The sequence below is a fragment of the Leopardus geoffroyi genome, chromosome B4, assembly GCF_018350155.1.
Source record: "Leopardus geoffroyi isolate Oge1 chromosome B4, O.geoffroyi_Oge1_pat1.0, whole genome shotgun sequence".
Classification (NCBI taxonomy): domain Eukaryota; kingdom Metazoa; phylum Chordata; class Mammalia; order Carnivora; family Felidae; genus Leopardus; species Leopardus geoffroyi.
The window spans coordinates 109,783,497-109,801,392 of NC_059341.1; the positions used below are offsets into that span (position 1 = coordinate 109,783,497).

At 35.7% G+C, this 17,896-nt stretch overlaps 1 protein-coding gene and 1 long non-coding RNA gene across 5 annotated transcripts in view; one reads left to right on the plus strand and one right to left on the minus strand.

The window, feature by feature from the left end:
- LOC123592146 overlaps positions 1-3,988 on the plus strand; it is a 39,344-nt gene extending 35,356 nt beyond the window's left edge. For both annotated transcript variants that reach the window (XR_006709606.1, XR_006709607.1), the window contains one exon: positions 3,713-3,988. This is a non-coding gene — a long non-coding RNA (uncharacterized LOC123592146). The remainder of the gene's footprint in view (positions 1-3,712) is intronic.
- Positions 1-17,896, minus strand: part of MGAT4C (MGAT4 family member C) — a 740,390-nt gene that overhangs the window by 698,620 nt on the left and 23,874 nt on the right. The gene's annotated exons all lie outside the window — the stretch shown is intronic.

Sequence of the window (17,896 nt, forward strand, 5' to 3'; positions counted from 1 at the left end):
AACCTCCAAAAGCATGGAGGTTAAAGAACACCCTACTAACGAATGAGTGGGTCAACCAGGCAATTAGAGAAGAAATTAAAAAATATATGGAAACAAACGAAAATGAAAATACAACAATCCAAACGCTTTGGGACGCAGCGAAGGCAGTCCTGAGAGGAAAATACATTGCAATCCAGGCCTATCTCAAGAAACAAGAAAAATCCCAAATACAAAATCTAACAGCACACCTAAAGGAAATGGAAGCAGAACAGCAAAGGCAGCCTAAACCCAGCAGAAGAAGAGAAATAATAAAGATCAGAGCAGAAATAAACAATAAAGAGTCTAAACAAACTGTAGAGCAGATCAACGAAACCAAGAGTTGGTTGTTTGAAAAAATAAACAAAATTAACAAACCTCTAGCCAGGCTTCTCAAAAAGAAAAGGGAGATGACCCAAATAGATAAAATCATGAATGAAAATGGAATTATTACAACCAATCCCTCAGAGATACAAATAATTATCAGGGAATACTATGAAAAATTATATGCCAACAAATTGGAAACCTGGAAGAAATGGACAAATTCCTGAACACCCACACTCTTCCAAAACTCAATCAGGAGGAAATAGAAAGCTTGAACAGACCCATAACCAGCGAAGAAATTGAATCGGTTATCAAAAATCTCCCAACAAATAAGAGTCCAGGACCAGATGGCTTCCCAGGGGAGTTCTACCAGACGTTTAAAGCAGAGATAATACCTATCCTTCTCAAGCTATTCCAAGAAATAGAAAGGGAAGGAAAACTTCCAGACTCATTCTATGAAGCCAGTATTACTTTGATTCCTAAACCAGACAAAGACCCAGTAAAAAAAGAGAACTACAGGCCAATATCCCTGATGAATATGGATGCAAAAATTCTCAATAAGATACTAGCAAATCGAATTCAACAGCATATAAAAAGAATTATCCACCATGATCAAGTGGGATTCATTCCTGGGATGCAGGGCTGGTTCAACATTCGCAAATCAATCAACGTGATACATCACATTAACAAAAAAAAAGAGAAGAACCATATGATCCTGTCAATCGATGCAGAAAAGGCCTTTGACAAAATCCAGCACCCTTTCTTAATAAAAACCCTTGAGAGAGTCGGGATAGAAGGAACATACTTAAAGATCATAAAAGCCATTTATGAAAAGCCCACAGCTAACATCATCCTCAATGGGGAAAAACTGAGAGCTTTTTCCCTGAGATCAGGAACACGACAGGGATGCCCACTCTCACCACTGTTGTTTAACATAGTGCTGGAAGTTCTAGCATCAGCAATCAGACAACAAAAGGAAATCAAAGGCATCAAAATTGGCAAAGATGAAGTCAAGCTTTCGCTTTTTGCAGATGACATGATATTATACATGGAAAATCCGATAGACTCCACCAAAAGTCTGCTAGAATTGATACATGAATTCAGCAAAGTTGCAGGATACAAAATCAATGTACAGAAATCAGTTGCATTCTTATACACTAACAATGAAGCAACAGAAAGACAAATAAAGAAACTGATACCATTCACAATTGCACCAAGAAGCATAAAATACCTAGGAATGAATCTAACCAAAGATGTAAAGGATGTGTATGCTGAAAACTATAGAAAACTTATGAAGGAAATTGAAGAAGATTTAAAGAAATGGAAAGACATTCCCTGCTCATGGATTGGAAAAATAAATATTGTCAAAATGTCAATACTACCCAAAGCTATCTACACATTCAATGCAATCCCAATCAAAATTGCACCAGCATTCTTCTCGAAACTAGAACAAGCAATCCTAAAATTCATATGGAACCACAAAAGGCCCCGAATAGCCAAAGGAATTTTGGAAAAGAAGACCAAAGCAGGAGGCATCACAATCCCAGACTTTAGCCTCTTCTACAAAGCTGTCATCATCAAGACAGCATGGTATTGGCACAAAAACAGACACATAGACCAATGGAATAGAATAGAAACCCCAGAACTAGACCCACAAACGTATGGCCAACTCATCTTTGACAAAGCAGGAAAGAACATCCAATGGAAAAAAGACAGCCTCTTTAACAAATGGTGCTGGGAGAACTGGACAGCAACATGCAGAAGGTTGAAACTAGACCACTTTCTCACACCATTCACAAAAAGAAACTCAAAATGGATAAAGGACCTGAATGTGAGACAGGAAACCATCAAAACCCTAGAGGAGAAAGCAGGAAAAGACCTCTCTGACCTCAGCCGTAGCAATCTCTTACTCGACACATCCCCAAAGGCAAGGGAATTAAAAGCAAAAGTGAATTACTGGGACCTTATGAAGATAAAAAGCTTCTGCACAGCAAAGGAAACAACCAACAAAACTAAAAGGCAACCAACGGAATGGGAAAAGATATTTGCAAATGACATATCAGACAAAGGGTTAGTATCCAAAATCTATAAAGAGCTCACCAAACTCCACACCCGAAAAACAAATAACCCAGTGAAGAAATGGGCAGAAAACATGAATAGACACTTCTCTAAAGAAGACATCCGGATGGCCAACAGGCACATGAAAAGATGTTCAGCGTCGCTCCTTATCAGGGAAATACAAATCAAAACCACACTCAGGTATCACCTCACGCCAGTCAGAGTGGCCAAAATGAACAAATCAGGAGACTCTAGATGCTGGAGAGGATGTGGAGAAACGGGAACCCTCTTGCACTGTTGGTGGGAATGCAAATTGGTGCAGCCGCTCTGGAAAGCAGTGTGGAGGTTCCTCAGAAAATTAAAAATAGACCTACCCTATGACCCAGCAATAGCACTGCTAGGAATTTATCCAAGGGATACAGGAGTACTGATGCATAGGGGCACTTGTACCCCAATGTTCATAGCAGCACTCTCAACAATAGCCAAATTATGGAAAGAGCCTAAATGTCCATCAACTGATGAATGGATAAAGAAATTGTGGTTTATATACACAATGGAATGCTACGTGGCAATGAGAAAAATTGAAATATGGCCTTTTGTAGCAACGTGGATGGAACTGGAGAGTGTGATGCTAAGTGAAATAAGCCATACAGAGAAAGACAGATACCAAATGGTTTCACTCTTATGTGGATCCTGAGAAACTTGACAGGAACCCATGGGGGAGGGGGAGGAAAAAAGAAAAAAAAAAAAAAGAGGTTAGAGTGGGAGAGAGCCAAAGCATAAGAGACTGTTAAAAACTGAGAACAAACTGAGGGTTGATGGGGGGTGGGAGGGAGGAGAGGGTGGGTGATGGGTATTGAGGAGGGCACCTTTTGGGATGAGCACTGGGTGTTGTATGGAAACCAATTTGACAATAAATTTCATATATTAAAAAAAAAAAAAGAAGTAGATCTTGCTAGGAAGAATTTCAGGGGTTCAAGTAGCTCATTCAATAGACAGGAAAATTCTATAAAAGCCACTGAAGTTAGGAAGGTGGGGACTGTGTTTGGAATAAAGAAAGGTCTTCAGTTTGGCTAGGGAATATTTCATGGATAGATAAAAGAGATAAGGCTTAAAAGAGAAACTGGGGTTATGAAGGAGAGTGACTTGAATATCTAGCTAAAGTGTTTGGTTACGTGTTAGAATGGGTACCTTGGGTTTGATTACCCTGCAGCTCTTATTTTTATTTTATTCTTACTTTTATTTTATTCTTGTTTATTTATTTTGTGTAAACATGTCCTGAATCATCTTTTGGAAGTGTTCTTTTTCACTACAGGCCACCCAGACCTTGTCTCCCAGGAATTTGAATCCCAGCCACTGACACAGGAGGGAAAATGGGAGGAGATGAAGCACACTAATTGCAGTGTCACGGACAGATTTCCCTCCTTTTCCTGCCAACTTTCCTGGGTCCTGTCCTTTGCAAAAGCTGGTTGTTTTGTTCTCTTTTTGGTTTATGAATTGCCATGAATCCTTTCAATAAAATCCTTTTGTTTCCCTAAAGTAGGCTAGAGTTGTTTACTATCGCTTAAGACCCAAAGCACTCGTATTCAGAACAAACAGAATTACATTATATGACATTTCACATAGACAGTGGGAGTCAGAAGAAAACAGTATTTTGCTTCATATATGTAGTTTTCAAAGAAAGAATGAAAAATCAAAAGATCCATCCAGTGAAAGAGTTACTGTAGTACAGATGTTAGTGCAAGACAGCATTATGTAGAAAATGCTTTGTTACCTTGTGAAGGAAATCATAAATCAATGCACACAAAGTAACTGTGACTTAGAAAGGGTTTTTGAAAAGAATAAGCTTCTCATGCTTTTGTAGCAAGCCCATAAAATCAATCATTTATATTGAGAAAACAATGATTAGATTATTCTTGGAGAGCTTAAAGAAGATATTTTCAATTACTTGAAAAAGTATAGCTGGTAAGAAATGTATTTATGTTTGAGTAATTTCTGTGTAAAAAAATAAAAGCTTAAGAGTAAACAAAGTAGGGCAGACTCAGAATAAAAACAATGTAGAGCAAGAAATTTATTTTCATAATTTAAAATGCCATCTGATGTCAGGTATTCATCAAACCTTTTGCTAACATTAAATAATTTTGCTATTAATAACAGCTAAAAAGTACTCAGAATTATTAAATGGCAGAGTCTATCCTGAACACTATGAAAACTATCTCATAAGCTTCACAAGATGGTTATAGGACAGGCTTTGTAAATCTTAAGTCTCTTTGGTTACAATGAAACAGAAAACCTGATTCAAATTTGTTTAAGCAAATAAGACATTTACTGGCTTACACAAATAAAATTTTCTGGAAGAGAGTTGTCTTAATGGGCTTAAAACCTATAAACAAAATTTATAGTTCTAGCCTCTCACTTTGAATCTCCCCTTTTTCATTAATTGTCATTATTTAACCCCTCATGATCACAGGATGGCTATGTAAGTCCAACTGGACACACTACTAACTCAGAATCTAGAGGAAAGAGAAATTTCTTCTCCCTCAACATGTTGAAGTCATCAATCCGATCAATATTTTGGCTTGATTCTCACTGTCTAAATTGAAAGGCACTCATTTCTGACACAATCAGTTTGGCACGTGCCGGCTGACTTGCACTAGTTGTAACAAAAAACTGTGTGAAAAGTAATAATAAAGATCACAATCATAATAGTAGCAATGACCATTTATAGTACTTACTTTCAAATTCTGATGACTTGGGCTAGAGTAATTTATAGATTTCCACAATAACCATAATATATAATGCACTATTACTATTCACATTATATTGGTGAGAAAATTGAGGCATAGAGTGGCTAATTTACCGGCAACATTCACACAGATGTCAAGTGGAAGAGCTGGAATCTGATCAGAAATTTGTCTGGCTCTAAAGTCTACAAAGTAACCATTATACTGTAGTGTCATTCATTCTTTGAGAAGATAATAAGGACATTCCTTTACAAAGCACATGTGCTGAAAATAGTAGAATGGTGCAGCAGAAAATGTGAGGTGTTATTTCCCAGAAGATAAGGAAAGGAGGCACAAAGAAATTAAAGAGCTACTCTGAAGCAATTAACCAGTGAATGGTTGAGCTAGAATTCAAACTAGGTTTGTGTAAGGGCAGAGCTCAAAGTCCTAATTACTAGAATATGTGAATACATGTGATGGCTGTTATTGAATATATCTGTGAACAGATAATGTAGCCAGAATTAACATTTAAAGTGTACTGCCTTAATGAATTTTCATTTCTCCCACTAATTATGTTCCTGACAGTCTAAAACCTATTATAATTCTCTCAGTCCAGGGAGAAGAAAGAGGGCCAGTGCTGGCTGGAACAAAGCATCCATGGCTAGATTTAAGTTTCAAGGGTAGTTTTCATTTTGATTTTGCTTCTTGTTTAGATGTATACCAAAGCAATGATCTTTAAATACACTTTGCCAAAAAAAGTTAGAGTTTTATGTTTCATTATATCCCATTAATACATTAAAATCCAATTGTTATAGGCTAAATCATAGATTTTGTCCCATAATTTTGAAGGGGGATATCCCTGACACCATTAATACTGACTCACAATAGGAAAGACATCACATATGACATACAGAAACCTTTTCCATAGAGAAAGGGATAATGGCAAGCCCAAGACTTTATCAATGCCAAGGCCCTACTACAGATCTATAAATTCAATCTCTGGTAATGAAGACTGCTTGCCCATATTTTCCAAAGAGTTACCAAGCATTTTTGAATGTTCAGTTAGTGTTAAGAAACACTACTCTAGGAAAAAAAAAAAGACACTGGAAAACCAATCTCCACATCATGTAGACAATAGCATCTGTGGGCTATTGGGAATTTGCCATGGAGATGAGCCTGTGGAAGCTCTTCTAACTCTCTCTAGTCTAAATACAGCATATATGGATGCAGAAGTTCCTGTGTGCTTTGGAACCAGTAGGTGCTGAGGAGGGCTAGGGTTAGGACCAAGATGGGGTGTTATCTGTGGGTATTATAAATGAGGAAAATGATCAGGACCTTAGACATAAGCAACAGGTACCAAACAATCTCTCTGAAAGCCAGAGAATACAGGTCTCTTCCCAGTATCAAAAGCAGACGAGGCTCTCCACAGCAATTATCCAGAACGTCACATGCATCTGAGATCTAACACCATCTTGAAAGGAACAGAGACTCATAGAAGTTGAGTATTGCACATTTTCCAGAAAGGTATTTCTTTAACTTAAAGAAACAATGGTAGTTTATATTCATAGTTGTTTGTTTGGTTTTCTTTTACATATCAGGTGAATATAAAGGTTAAAGTCAGGTGTGGGGCTTGAGATGGAAAAAAATATATATTACAGATAATAATTTAAAAAGCTTTATTTCTTATGCACAATTAAATGGCAGTATGCTCATACTTTGAGGATGAGAGATTCTTTTTATTCTCTATGCACTGTTCATTTTTTATGCTCCCACTCAAGAGTCAATGTCTAGGCTTCCTTATCTATAGATAGGTTTGTGACCGGCAGGAAAGCAAAGTTGCCAACCAAACCACCTTGTCTTAGCTATTTCCATAAATCTAAACCCACTGAAAGAATTTTTACAAAGTTCTTCTGAGAAGCCATAAATATGGAGAAAGACCTTTGAAGGAAACATCAAGAGGGAGAGAATTACCTAATTCATGGAGAGGAGCCCAATCCCCTGGCTGGAGAAAAGAGCATGGACTGAGATCCCAGAAGCAAGGGAAACACAGGTTTCAAAGGTCCTGAGTGGCACAGTGGAGAGCAGTCAAAATACCCAAATGGAATCGATGCATGGTGCTTACAAAGAAACTGGGACATAGCAATTTGGGTTTACCAATGTTGACAAAAATTCTTATGTCCACAGTAGACAAGAAAAATAGCATAACGCCTCCATACCTAATGAAGGTCTCACAAACAACCAAGGCAATATTTTCTTCCAGTCTGATAGGATCATGAGCCCATTCAAAATGAGGTCAATTTAAAGAAAATAAAGTCATATTTATTGAACATCTAGGCACTATTCATCCCTACTACATAAAACATAACTTTAAGTTGATGGACTAAGTTTTTAAACATTCACTAAGATCTTTAATAATGATTCATTGTTTAAAAATAAGTATATACATAATAAAATGTATCCTTGAGCAAAATTTTGAGACAGAAGAATGACACTCTTGCACAGAAAGATAAGCCCACACACTAGACTTTGCTAAGTGATCGGCTGCTCTTGGAGATTTCACCAGAAAAGAGTAAGCCTCCTAGGATATCCACATAAACATATATTGTCCCTGATACATCTACATCTAGAATTCAAGTTATTGACAGAATATAAAGCCCCTAATACAAAGAAAGAAAGAAAGAAAGAAAGAAAGAAAGAAAGAAAGAAAGAAAGAAAGAAAGAAAGAGAGAGGCACTTGGGTGGCTCAAACAGTTCAGCCTTGGCTTCTGGATTTTGGCTCAGGTCATGATCTCACAGTTTGTAGACTGTGTAGGGCTCTGCACTGACACTGTAGGGTCTGCTTAGGATTCTCTGTCTCCCTCTCCCTCTGCCCCTCCCTCCCTCTCTCTCTCTCTCTCTCTCTAAATAAATAAATAAATAAATAAATATTTTTTTAAAGTAAAAGAGAAAAGAAAAAAATATCTCGAGCAAATGTATGGACTCAGACAAATACTGCAAGTTTCTGCATTTTAGAAAAATGAATAAAATAAATACTTTTCTCCAGGTAAAATTTAATTGCCTCAAAAATCTAATTAATGAGAGCATTCCATTTCTCCAATTTTGAAGTTTCCTCAGGCTCACAACAACCTATCATTTACCTGATAGAAAATAACAACTTGCCCCATATTTGTCTTCTAACTTTGGAATCTGACCTGTTTAAGTAGCTAGTGAATTTTGGATTTTATTAACACTTGTTTTAAAGATAATTATGCAGGGTTCAGTTTTTAGTTTAATCTTTCTCAGTGTTACCTAAAGATGCTACCGCTGTTCAGAGGAGTGTATCATTACCCAGAGGGGCAGTGATTTATTGAGTAATTAAGGCAATCTAAATCTTCACCAACTCAGTGCAAATTACAAATAAATGATCTAAGCTAGGTACTGTTTTCCAAATATAAAATACTATTTATATTGTTGCTATTAGCACTTTTAATAATGTTGGGTCTTAATGGCATTTTCTACTTAGTTTTAATTTTTGTAAGTTTTCTACTAAAGCTGAAAGATATCTAAAATGAATATGGGCATTTTTACAGAAATTAGGCATTGTGCCAGGAAAAAAAACCTTGGATGACATCAAAACTATGAATAAAATAATGATTTAAAATTACACACACACTCATTTACTTTCAATTAACAAACATTTTTGAGTACACATTTATACACCAGTCAATGTTTCTTACATATGTGTAATAATAAATGTTTTGTTTTGGCACATAAAAATTCTCACTATTTTATTAATTCAATTTATTTACTAATTGAGTTGTGGATAATGTAAATAATCATTGAATCTTCTTCTATTTGTGACTTTATTTTTTTTATAGATTTAGTTGAATTGAAAACTAAAACATGAATATGGGCAAATCTTGAAAAAAAGTTGGAAAATTCTTCCACATATCACTAATAAAAAAAAAACAATGTGAAAATTAAATCAATAGGCCATGAATTTGGGAAATGAGTAAGAGGTGTAGGAATGTTTGTGTTTATGTTTCCATATATATACAACATTCTAAATTCAAAACCATATTAAAGAAATAATATACATTTACACAGATAAGTAAAGAAGCTATGCTATTATGGTACCATAGTAAAAATTAAGTATATTTGCAAGAGAATAGATTTGTGTTTGATTACTTAGAGTTATAATACATTTTTAATATTAATATCAAAATTACTTTCAGTGTGACTGAATATTTTTTGACGTTTTATGTAGAACTTGATACTGCTTTAAATATACTTTAAAATCTCCCATAAATAAACTAGGAATTATTTTATATATTCATTTATATTATCAGAAATTTTAATAAAATTAGGTTTTAGAAATATTTTATTTATGTTTATTTTCTAAAAAAGTAAAAGGGCTTAATTTTTTTCTACCACTTATTTTCATCATTCATTCAGTTATAGTCTGTTTTCCAAAAATTGGGACTTAACTCAATGTTAATATTTAGTAAGAAGTTAAAATCTAGAACACATTACTACAATACGGATAATTTTGATTCTTCTTTAAAATACTATTTTTTAAAATCATGACACAAGATTTTTCTTAATAGAAAGCACTGAAAATACCATGCATATTCTTAAATAAAAGATTCTTCTTGGGGCACCTGGGTGGCTTAGTCGGTTAAGGGTAAGACTTCGATTCAGGTCATGATCTCATGGTTTGTGAATTTGAGTCCCACGTTGGTCTTTGTGTTGACAGCTCAGAGCCTGTAGCCTGCTTTGGATTCTGTGTCTCAACCTTTCTCTCTGCCCCTCCCCCCACTCTATCAAAAATAAATAAATGCAAAAAAAATTTTAAAAAAAGATTCCTCTTAAATGTGTGCTTAAAAGAATCCTCTGAGGGAATTCTGAAATCTTCTTTAATTGCCCTGAAGTCTAATAAGTTAAGTTTAGTAAATTAAGACAAGCTGATAAATTGGGGCAAAATTTACTGAGTACCAAAATCAAAGATTCTCTTTGGTTTGATATGATAAAATATAGTATCAGATTCATAAAGTTTCATTGTTGTGACCATAGCTATATTTTGGTGATATAAAAGCCAATACCATTGTGAAAATTATAAATCTTAAAAAAAAAAAAAAATAGAATCACTGCACCCAATGTTGTTGTGAACCTTGCTTCAAGAATATACATGACCCAATATTCATTGTACAGTATCTGCTTCTCTTTGAATATTTCTTACCTTTAATTTACAAAGCATATAAATAAATACATCCTCCAGCCCTCTTCTCACTCTTTTGATAATTTAAACTGTTCTCTAGCTTTCAATTAATGAAAACATACTGTATACACTGTATGTTAGCTAACGACAATACATTATATTAAAAATACATTCACCTTTTACATTTATTCATAATTCTCAATTTATTCCAGCCTTTCTCTAGTTTGTCTTGTTTTCTCTATCAGCAATGTTCTTCCCAACTTGATAAGCATACTTGATAAGCATACTTCCCACTTAATGTTCTAGATTAGTATCTGGGTAGGTGTCTTTGCCTGAGGAACAATTCTATCCTCCAACTTTCTCACACATAGAACAAGTAAATAAACCTATGTTCCCCAGGCTTAATTCTGAGCATTTTTTAATTCAATTCTAAATTTATAACTCAATTTTAAATGACAGTCTTTAGTAATATATTCTGAACTCCTTTGGGGGTTAATGATTTATCCTTTCTCTGCAAAGCATTTTACAGTTGTGTAATACACACAGGGATCTTAACTCTTAGCAATATGTGTAGAAAAGTAGACAAACTTTGATTTGCTTTTCTTGAGAGAAAGTGAAAAAAAAATGAAGTATACCATTGTAATAAAGGCTGAGGAGTGGAGCTTCCAACACTGGCTCTTCCTCTGCCTTTAAAAAATACATCCAAAAAAATAAAGAAATAAAAATAAATTAAGAATGTATCCATTATTTCTACTTTAACTAGTCATCAGGTTGTGAGTTGCTGTCAGATACGCAAAGTCTCGAAGAAATACAAAGGTGAATTAAATGAAATATTCTGTAAAAAACAAGTTATTTTATTGATTTAAATACGGCAATGTTTGGTTTGGTTTGTTTTTTTTAATGTATATGAACCAAGAGTTCCAAGTGTTGCTACCTCTCGAAAAACAAGTTTCATTTGGGAATAGCACAAGCCACTAAACCAGAGACACCTTATAGGATGGATCTTTGCTTAAACCATACAATTTGCCTCTCAGACTTTGCCCAATTAAAATAACCAGTGACAAAATTAATGAGCAAAATCTGAATTATAGCAAGGTGAAGTTCAGAATGTGAAAATCAATAGGGATAAAAGGATTTAGTTTTTGTAATTGTAGACTAGATATTTGAGATAATTATCTATTTATCACTCCTGACACTTCCTCACTTTCTTTTGCCCTCACCAGCACAATCACCATGACTCTTCCTCTTTTACATGTTTTTCTAGTGATTTCTGCTTGTTATAATTTGCATATAATCATTCCCTGTTGTAAGTTATCTGAATTCAAATTTGAATATAACATTAACAACAGTTTGGGAAATGTCTGTTACTTTGTTCGATACAAACTTTATAAAGATTGCTTTGGGGTGCCTGGGTGGATGAGTCAATTAAGCATCTGACTCTTGATTTCAGCTCCGGTCATGATCTCATGGTTTGTGGGATTCAGTCCTGTGTTGGGCTCTGCACTGACAGGGTGGAGTCTGCTTGGGATTCTCTCTCTCTGTCTCTGTCTGCCCCTCTGCTGCTCACACACACTTTCTTTCTCTCTTTCAAAAAATAGAAATTAAAAAAAAAAAATATTTCTCTGTTGAGTCTCCACAATAAGAAATAATCTAAATCAAAAGAGATAGAGGTAATTTAAATATACTAGTTTTTGTAACATCTGGAACACATGTTTCCCTGTTACAGGCAAACATGAAAAGCCTTAGGTAAGAGGACCTAGGACAAATATAATACATGCTTTACTCTTAAGTAGCTTCTAGTATTCTTCTCTCATCTGAGATACTCTTCTTGTAATTATTAAAGCTATGTCTGCATCATAATAATGGTGTAAAATAAAACTGAGAGAATGACAGATTAAAAAACAGCTCTGAGATGCAAGCATGTTTAGGTATAACCTCTTCAATATGCACATAGAAAATGCATTTTAGAGAATATTCTAAAACTGAGGTTTTAAAGACTATTTAGATCCGAAGAATTTTTTTTTTTATGATTGTTCGAAGCAGTTTTCAGTATGAGAACCTGGAAAAATGAGAGCACTCCCATCTTTAGCCATCCTTATTTACTGATCAGATTTTGTTACATTTCATTTATATTTGGTGCATGTGTTCATATTATGCTGGAACTAAATATATCCCATAAGGTTCAATTGCACAAAGTTTCTTTTTTTCTCTTATATTACTATATTTAAATTACCAGCACAATCTCTTCCATTTTAGATATCTCATATTATAGAGAGTCAACAAAGCAATTTTTTTATGTATATTTATTTTTGAGAGACAGAGAGTGATAGAGAGTGAGCAAGGGAGGGGCAGAGAGAGAGGAAGACACAGAATCTGAAGCAGAATGCAATTTCTGAGCTGTCAGCACAGAGCCCTATGCAGGGCTCAAATTCGTGAACTGCAAGATCATGACCTGAGCTGATGTCAGACGATTAACTGACTGAGCTACCCAGTTGTCCCAACAAAGGAATCTTTTAAAAAGATTTTATCAAACATAACAGACCTTTCCCAAATTATGTCTAATATTATATTCAAATTAAGTCAGATAATTTACATGATGTAATAATTATATACAGATAATTACTATTCTTTCTATGGCATATGAAGAGGGGAAACTCAGATAGTCAATATTAGAAGTAAGATTAGAAAGGAAAGCGAACCATTTACTAAGAGAATATTTACTGAACAACTAGTACAGGATATTTCCCTAGGATACATCAATGGCAAAATAAGCAAGGAAAGAAATCCAAAAACAAAAACATAACCAACAAACAAACAACAAAAAAAAAAAAAACTGTAAGCTCCCTAGTAAAGGCAATGAGGGACATGGACAATGAAAATAAATTAACAGGTAAAATATAATTGAATTCAACAGCATATAAAAAGAATTATTCACCATGATCAAGTGGGATTCATTCCTGGGATACAGGGCTGGTTCAACATTCGCAAATCAATCAACGTGATACATCACATTAACAAAAAAAAAGAGAAGAACCATATGATCCTGTCAATCGATGCAGAAAAGGCCTTTGACAAAATCCAGCACCCTTTCTTAATAAAAACCCTTGAGAAAGTCGGGATAGAAGGAACATACTTAAAGATCATAAAAGCCATTTATGAAAAGCCCACAGCTAACATCATCCTCAACGGGGAAAAACTGAGAGCTTTTTCCCTGAGATCAGGAACACGACAGGGATGCCCACTCTCACCGCTGTTGTTTAATATAGTGCTGGAAGTTCTGGCATCAGCAATCAGACAACAAAAGGAAATCAAAGGCATCAAAATTGGCAAAGATGAAGTCAAGCTTTCGCTTTTTGCAGATGACATGATATTATACATGGAAAATCCGAAAGACTCCACCAAAAGTCTGCTAGAATTGATACATGAATTCAGCAAAGTTGCAGGATACAAAATCAATGTACAGAAATCAGTTGCATTCTTATACACTAACAATGAAGCAACAGAAAGACAAATAAAGAAACTGATACCATTCACAATTGCACCAAGAAGCATAAAATACCTAGGAATAAATCTAACCAAAGATGTAAAGGATGTGTATGCTGAAAACTATAGAAAGCTTATGAAGGAAATTGAAGAAGATTTAAAGAAATGGAAAGACATTCCCTTCTCATGGATTGGAAAAATAAATATTGTCAAAATGTCAATACTACCCAAAGCTATCTACACATTCAATGCAATCCCAATCAAAATTGCACCAGCATTCTTCTTGAAACTAGAACAAGCAATCCTAAAATGCATATGGAACCACAAAAGGCCCCGAATAGCCAAAGGAATTTTGAAGAAGAAGACCAAAGCAGGAGGCATCACAATCCCAGACTTTAGCCTCTTCTACAAAGCTGTCATCATCAAGACAGCATGGTATTGGCACAAAAACAGACACATAGACCAATGGAATAGAATAGAAACCCCAGAACTAGACCCACAAACGTATGGCCAACACATCTTTGACAAAGCAGGAAAGAACTTCCAATGGAAAAAAGACAGTCTCTTTAACAAATGGTGCTGGGAGAACTGGACAGCAACATGCAGAAGGTTGAAACTAGACCACTTTCTCACACCATTCACAAAAATAAACTCAAAATGGATAAAGGACCTGAATGTGAGACAGGAAACCATCAAAACCTTAGAGGAGAAAGCAGGAAAAGACCTCTCTGACCTCAGCCGCAGCAATCTCTTACTTGACACATCCCCAAAGGCAAGGGAATTAAAAGCAAAAGTGAATTACTGGGACCTTATGAAGATAAAAAGCTTCTGCACAGCAAAGGAAACAACCAACAAAACTAAAAGGCAACCAACGGAATGGGAAAAGATATTTGCAAATGACATATCGGACAAAGGGCTAGTATCCAAAATCTATAAAGAGCTCACCAAACTCCACACCCGAAAAACAAACAACCCAGTGAAGAAATGGGCAGAAAACATGAATAGACACTTCTCTAAAGAAGACATCCGGATGGCCAACAGGCACATGAAAAGATGTTCAGCGTCGCTCCTTATCAGGGAAATACAAATCAAAACCACACTCAGGTATCACCTCACGCCAGTCAGAGTGGCCAAAATGAACAAATCAGGAGACTCTAGATGCTGGAGAGGATGTGGAGAAACGGGAACCCTCTTGCACTGTTGGTGGGAATGCAAATTGGTGCAGCCGCTCTGGAAAGCAGTGTGGAGGTTCCTCAGAAAATTAAAAATAGACCTACCCTATGACCCAGCAATAGCACTGCTAGGAATTTATCCAAGGGATACAGGAGTACTGATGCATAGGGGCACTTGTACCCCAATGTTCATAGCGGCACTCTCAACAATAGCCAAATTATGGAAAGAGCCTAAATGTCCATCAACTGATGAATGGATAAAGAAATTGTGGTTTATATACACAATGGAATACTACGTGGCAATGAGAAAAAATGAAATATGGCCTTTTGTAGCAACGTGGATGGAACTGGAGAGTGTGATGCTAAGTGAAATAAGCCATACAGAGAAAGACAGATACCATATGGTTTCACTCTTATGTGGATCCTGAGAAACTTGACAGGAACCCATGGGGGAGGGGGAGGAAAAAAGAAAAAAAAAAAAAAGAGGTTAGAGTGGGAGAGAGCCAAAGCATAAGAGACTGTTAAAAACTGAGAACAAACTGGGGGTTGATGGGGGGTGGGAGGGAGGGGAGGGTGGGTGGTGGGTATTGAGGAGGGCACCTTTTGGGATGAGCACTGGGTGTTGTATGGAAACCAATTTGACAATAAATTTCATATATTAAATAAAAAAAAACAGGTAAAATATATAATATTAGAAGTAATAAATGCTGTGGGAAAAAAGAAAACAAAGGGGTATGAATTATGGAAGTGGGTGGGTACTGCTATTTTAAGTAGGTGGCCGGGAAAGGCATCACTGAGAAGGCATTGTGGGAGCAGAGATGCCAACGATGTGTCAGTGACTATCCAATCTGAGAAGTTTGTCAATTATCAGGTATAATATGATCCACTAAACCATAAGGTTCACATAAGCATCAGTAATCTATTATTAAATGGAAATGGTATATGTCAGGAAAATGGCCTCTGTTGCCTATCGGCTGCCTATCACTGAGAGTAGAAACCCAAATACTTCTTCCCACTGCATCTTGGTATCTGATTCACCAAGGAAAGCATAGCACAGTCAAGTGCTAGATGGAACAACACTTTACTCACACAGAGAAGAGACAGAGCAGAATCAACTCCAGGAGAAGGTATAGGTCCCCTATAGCCAGGGGGTCCCTCCTGATACAGGGCTTGCACACACCCATTTTGTGCCACAGAATAAAGAATCTCATCTTCTTCCTATGGAGTACAGATACAACAGAAGGGTTGGCAAGGGGCCAACTTTGTTTTACACACTTGAGTAAAACGAAGGAGTATGTACTGAACCTAAAACAGGAATAAGTATTTCCACATAAGTCTTCATAAGCTCATCCTAGGCAATGAAGACTCTTTGTGGTTGTAAGGAAGTGCTCAAAGTCCAAGGCCCTTATTCTTATGTGGCCAAAGGGCTAAAAGACTGTATGCATAGCACTGCCTATCCCAACAGTATATTATAAAATCTGGTTAATATCAAGTGAAAAGACATAACCTGATAAATGGATGCTATTACACCATTTTCTGTTTTCTTCCCATCTTTTCCTAACTTGTATCCATGGCCTTATGGGGTAATAGCACTTTTGATAGAAAGAGGAATTCATGGTGGCATTAGCAAAAAGTATACTGCCCTGTTTTGCATTCTTTCAAATTGTGTCTGTTAAGAATTGTGCTAAAAAGAAATATTCCTGCTTGGCATACACCAGGTACTGTATCTTATTTTCCTCCTGGGTGGAAGGAGAAATGGCCTGAGATGTAGATCTATGCTCATTCAAGGTTAACAGTTTGACCAAGAGTTCAGAAAGATATAAAGATCAAAACCAGAAATTGGTTTTGAGGAAGTCTGAGGAACAGGTAAGGGCCCTGATTCTGAATATATTCTGTTCTTGTGAACTAAACCACACGGAATTGCCTTCAAAGCTCATCTGACTAGATTGTGCAGTGCCTTATTTATTCAATATGTTCCAGTTTTACTTGCTTATACTTGTGTTTGTATATTTTGTTTTATAAAATTTTGTCACAAGGGTAGGTTCTTGTATGCATCACCATAGTCAAAATCCTGACCAGTAACCATCAAAACAGTCTTTTCTGTTGCCTTTATATAACAATACTAATATCCCTCCTGATATTCTACCTTCACCTCACCCATCGACTCCACTTCCAACTGTTATATCTGGCAAGCACTAATCTGTTCTTAATTTCTAAAATTTTGTCATTTCTAAATGTTTAGATGAAATTCTACAGTTGGCCATCTTTTGGAGTTGGCTTTGTCATATAGCATGATTCCTTGGAGATTCATCCAAGTTATTCCATGTATAGACAATTTGCTCCCTTTTATTCTAAGTGGTATTCCATGACATTTATGCTTTGCCATCCATCTGTTGGATGCTTTGAAGGTGTATTACCAGAACTGAGACTAAATGAAATTTACACAGGAGAAAACTGTACCACTGAAGATACATACTTTATCCAAAATTGCACAACACCTACACACACACAAAAAAAACCTTCTATCATAAATAACATTCAATGGCAAGAAAGAAGAGAATTAGAATTCCCACGACTAATAACAGAACCATAATCATCAAGACAATACAAAATGTTTCGTAAATAAAGTTGTAAAATAATGAATTAAAACAAACATAACAAATGTTTAAGTATTAGAGAAAAATTAAAAAGGCCTATTTAAAACATTAATGAACAGGTAAAGCCAAAGTTAAGACAACTTGAAATAATAATTAAATTTTAAAAATATGAAAAAAACAGAGGAATAAAAAATGAAAACTCTAAATGAGAGGTCAAGAGGCATGGAAAGTAGAATGAACAGCCCTAATAAGTGAATTAGAAAAAAAAAATGGAGCAAGGTAATTTTAGTATGGGTAATGATGGCGGATATGCCAGAATTGACAAAA